This window comes from Delphinus delphis, chromosome 2, assembly GCF_949987515.2.
Source record: "Delphinus delphis chromosome 2, mDelDel1.2, whole genome shotgun sequence".
Lineage (NCBI taxonomy): Eukaryota > Metazoa > Chordata > Mammalia > Artiodactyla > Delphinidae > Delphinus > Delphinus delphis.
The window spans coordinates 64,109,092-64,114,536 of NC_082684.1; the positions used below are offsets into that span (position 1 = coordinate 64,109,092).

General features: G+C 41.5%; 1 pseudogene; it reads right to left on the bottom strand.

Moving 5' to 3' along the window:
- Positions 1-2,860: 2,860 nt before the first annotated feature.
- Positions 2,861-5,011, bottom strand: LOC132417980 (nuclear receptor coactivator 4 pseudogene; annotated as a pseudogene).
- Between the last annotated feature and the right edge of the window lie 434 nt (positions 5,012-5,445).

The window sequence follows — 5,445 nt, forward strand, 5'->3', positions numbered from 1 at the left end:
CCTGTAACAGCATTTAAAAAACAAATTTAAGGGAAAGAATAATCTTTTCAGCAAATGGTTCTGAGACAACTGGATATCCACATGCAAAAGAATGAAGTTTGACCCCTACATTGACATTCTAAAAAATTAATTCAGAATAGATCGTAGACCTATCTGTGAAGCTGGAACTGTAAAATTCTTAGAAAAAACAAAAAACAAAAAGCATGGGAGTAAACTTTATAAACCTAGATTAGGCAATGGTTTCTTATAACACCAAAAGTACAAGCAGCAGAAGAAAAACTAGATAAATGTGACTTTATCAAAATTTCAGTTTTCAGCTTCAAAGGACACCATTAAAAAATATAATATTCTATATCAACTATACTTCAATTAAAAAAAAAGGCACCAAAGTGAAAAGACAGCCCACAATCCACAGAATGGGAGAATGTTTCTGCAAATCATATGTCTAATAAGGGACATATCCAGAATACATTTTAAAAATCTCTTACAACTCAATAAAAAGACAAATAAAAATGAAAAAAAATGGACTAAGGATATTAATAGACATTTCTCCAAAGAAGGTGTACAAATGGCCGATAAGCACATGAAAAGATGCTCAGCATTAACCGTTAGGGTAATCCACATCAAAACCACAATAAGATACCACGTCACACTCACAGGGATGGCTAAAATAAAAAAGACAAACAATAGCAAGTGTTGGTAAGGATATAGAGAAATTGGAACCCTTGTACATTGTGGGTGAGATTGTAAAATGGTGTGGCCACTTTAGAAACGTTTGACAGATGGTTAAAAATGAAGTTACCATATGACCCATTAATTCCACTCCTCGGTGTATATCCCAAAGAAATGAAAATACATGTTCACACAAAAATTTGTACACAAATGTTCATGGTAGCAATATTCACAATAGCCAAAAAGTGCAAACCACCGAAATGCCCATCAACTGATGAATGGATAAAGCAAATGTGGTATATCCATGCAACAGAATATTATTTGACCATAAAAAAGAATGAATTACTGACATATACTACAACATGGATGAACCTTGAAAACATTTTGCTAAGTGAAAGAAGTCAGCCACAAAAGACTACATGTGATTCCATTCGTCTGAAATGTTCACAAAAGGAAAATCTACAAAAATCTAGATTAGTGGTTGCCAGGGCCTGAGGGGAGGAGGGAATGTGGAGGGACTGCTAATGGATATGGGGTTTTCTTTTGGGGGGTGATTAAAATGTTCTAAAACCAGATTGTGGTGATGGTTGCACAACTGTGAATATACTCAAAAACATTGAATGATGCACTTTAAAATGATGAATTTTATGGTATGTGAACAATATCTCAACATAGCTGTTATTAAAAAAACAACTTTTTTTTTTGGCTCTTATGCTTTTAATGGAGGGAGGTACAAAGTGCATCAACGCAAAACAGTGTTTTACATACTCATTAGCATAGTGATTAATGTTAATTTAGTGATACACAGTGTGTTAAACCTCAAAAACTACAAAGTTTCCTGCAACCTAAGATAATGGAAAGGCTCCTTAAGTTTTTACCCACCACCTTTAGTTTTAAAGTTCTAAATGGTATCGGGGGGAACTAAAAAATAATAGGCTCGTTTCAGCTGTGGTTCAAGAATTCTAAGGAAGTTGTATGGCAATGACACTGGGACTGTGAAGTTTCCCCAAAAGGGCTTTCTAGATGACCACATCACAAACTTTTAAAGTATTTCCAATAACATATAGGCAAGTTGAGCGGCTTGATAGTTTAAAAGCCTGGAAAGCAACTAAGATGTCTCATCTTACAGAATTTTAAAACCTGGTATAAATACCATTTCTCTCCTACAGAGAAACTTTTTAAAGCACGGACATAACTTTAAGGATACTAAGGAAACATCAATAGTTTTCATAAAGCTTCAATAAACACCCCAAGGCACAGTGTCCAAAACAGCCTATTCACTAAAATGTCACTGAATTATAAGGTATAGGTATGCTATGCTTGCAGTGAGAGGACATTTAATTTATGCCTAGTTAAAAGCACCGGGTGTCCAGTTCAGCTTCCATTTACACAGGATGCACCAGTAACACTTAGGATAGTGAATAATTCAAGTACTACATTTCCAACATGTCTTGCCTTTTGCTTTTTGATTAGTCAGCACTGGGGCTCTTCTGCCTGTAGTTCTTCAGAATATTTTGAAAGAGGCTAGGATTACCCTGAATATAGGCTTCAAGCAATATGGAGCCCTTCTGAAAGAGCTGTCTAGATACTTAAATAATAACGTTTAGAGAAGGGAATTAAGATGAAACTTGCAATAGCTGAGTTTGTTTCAAAAAAAGAAAAATAATGTAGAATCTGGCATGTAAGCTAAAATTTTTTGTAACTAATGTCAAAACTTGCCAAGATTGTTAATACATGTTTTGGTAAGAAAAAACCACTATACTGTCAAGGTTAATTATCTGTGTGAAATATATTATATTATATTAAAATATATTAAATTATATTAATTAAACAGAAGAATTCACTGTTAATGGAAGAAAACCCACAACAAGGGAAGCATTCGAAGAAGGGAAATCAAAAGGTTAGGTAATTTTACTAGTATTAGAATACATCAACACACCTTGATTATAGAACTATTTCATTTTTAAAACTACAGTGCTTTAATGTACTTCTAACAACAACCCAAGCTAAGGAGCCATGGAGGCTTATGAAAAAGACCTACCCACCACGATGCTGTGTTTCTAGTGTAGGGGTGAATTAATACTTCTGTAGGAAGAAACTGAATCACCTCAGCGTCAACAAACGGCCTTTTTCTTTTACACAGTAACTCATAATTTGATGACTTATTATGTCTCTTCACTAGTTCAAAATTAGGCAGAAAAGGAACTACATCAGACCCAGAAACGCAATGATTTGGCAAGCCGCAGTCACTCAGCTCATGGATTTGTGATAATCTGCAGAAAATTTGTCTGACTCTAGTACTCCATTCCTTCACATCTGTAGAGGAGTTCAATACAACCATTTTTCTTTATCAACTTTAAGCTGCATACAGGCAAAGAGATCACAAACTGCTGGGAGGCCGTAACAGTCTGGGGGAAAGTTGTGTTCCTCCTGTAGGAGCGAATTAAGTAATACTTCCTTGGCCTTCTTTCGAAGTAGCCATTTGTCTTCTCCTAAGGATAACTGGCTAAGATTTCCCGTCTTCTTTCCTGGCAAGACCCAGTCAGCTGTGTTAAAGGGACACCAGGAAGTGGCCAAGTGGCTTGTAAGCTTTGGTATGCCAGCTCTCTCCTCTGTAAGAGGCACTTCCTTGGGACATCCTTCTTTGCATGAGGGGGTAATGAGCCACTCTGACAAGGGACTGTTCCTTAGGACTTGGAAGGAATCAGCAATTCTAGAAGAAGCCATTGCCTTTGGTGCCTTAGCTTGTTCTGTTTCCTCTCTTCTGGATGGACAGAGCCACATATTCAGGGAATCTTTACGTGTCTCAGGTTCAGGTTTTTGTTCCACAGGCATACCATTTTTACCCTTTCCTTCTTTCTTCAGAAGCCATTTACACAGAGCTTCCTTCTCAAAATTTTCATCACACACGCGCTCTGCAAAGCTTGTACAGGGCTCATGGGCTCTGCAGACCTCCTCTACTTTACATGGGCCTTGATGATTCTGGACAAGCCAGTCCTCAGCCAATCATGCTGGGATCCACTCCCAAGGGGCCTCCAAGTGGTCATTCAGGCACTTCAGATTGCCCCGGTTCTCAATCTCCACACCTTTGGGCTGTTTACCCTGACAACTGGTACAGGAATCAGGCTTGATGAGCCAATCATTCACACCATAGGACTCCTGGAACACCTGGAACAAGAGCTTAAACTTCTCACTGGTTTCACAGCTGCCATTCCCAGGCTTCTCAAGCTTATAGGGTTCCTGGGGAGTCGCTAGCCAATCAGAAAGCTCCACCTCATCTTGCTCAAGAAGCACTAGATCTCCAACCTTTTCAATTTCACTGGAGTAAGAACTGGTAGTAGAATAGCTGTTACACTTTTGGTAACTTGTTTACCAGCAAAAGAAACTTGTTGCTGACTCTTGTGGAGCCAGTTTTCCAAGCCCTTTAGGTTGCCCCAGACATTATTGAAGCAATTGCAGGCTCTAGCAGAAGTCTGACTATTCTCCAAGGTCTGCTTTTGGGTGAGCCAGTCCTGCACATTGGTACTGGGCATGTAAGGAGCCTGGCAACTGCTGGCAGGTTTGCTTCCAAGGAGCCATTCGCTGAGAGGGACCGCTGTGATGCTGGATGCTGACTTCTGCTCTGGCGACGCGATATAGCCTCTTTTCTCCAGGAAGGGCCCAATATTTGTTGAACTAGCATGAGCCATCAGGTGCTCAGGAATTTGAATGGTCTTGAGAGACCCAAACGTGGTGATTGCCTGGTGCAGGGCAGTTATTATCGGTTTCAAAGAATGGACAGTCGAATCTTCAGGTTTGAGGGTCAAACTGCCCAGTCTCTCCGGGCACACGGAGACTTGATTGGCTAGATCTTTGTATTGGGTGCCCTCCAGCTGATGAATAAGACAGTTGAACTGGCCCAGAAACCAGTAGAGTTGTTGGACCTGCTGCTGAAGCATCTCCTCTTTAAGCTGATAGATGAGATCTACCTGTTCATACAGCCACACCTCATGGCTTCGAAGGCATTCCCGGTGATGACTTATGCAGCTGTGAATCTGGGCTTTGACCTCTCACAAGTTATCTTTAATTTGCCGTTCAGCCCGAAGAACTCCACCAAGTCCCTCCGTGCATCACAACACCTCAAAAGGGTTTCTTTATTACTGGAGCAGCCACTCTGGTCTGTGAGGTAGTCCTCTGCTCCCTGTTCCTCCTTGCAGGCCAGGTCCCCGCCCTGCGAGCTGCCCAGCAAGCAGGACGCTGCTTTCTCCGGGACCAGGGTGACAAAGTTCCCCCGAACCCGCAGGCTGCGCCCCGCCCGTGAGCCTGGCAGCGTCCGACGGGCGGGGCGGAGCGCACACATAAAAAACACCTTTGAAAAGTATTTATTGTCTCCCTTATGCCCTGCAGAACACAATTCTGACTGTACAGTTGTATACAAAGCTCACAAGAACTGGTACCTCCTACCACTCCATCTTCATTGTCTACCAAGCTCATAGGCTCCAGTCGTAGCTAGCAACTTGGGGTTTCTTGTGCTTTATACTGGTACTGCTGAGGCTTTGTACATTTGGTTCCCTCTGTTTTGAATGTCCTGTCCCTATCTGCCTAGTTAACTTCCACTTATCCCTTAAGACCCAACTCGTGGGACTTCCCTGGTGGTGCAGTAGTTAAGAATCCGCCTGCCAATGCAGGGGACACGGGTTCGAGCCCTGGTCCGGGAAGATCCCACATGCTGCAGAGCAACTAAGCCCGTGCACCGCAACTACTGAGCCCGCGCTCTAGAGACTGCATGCCACA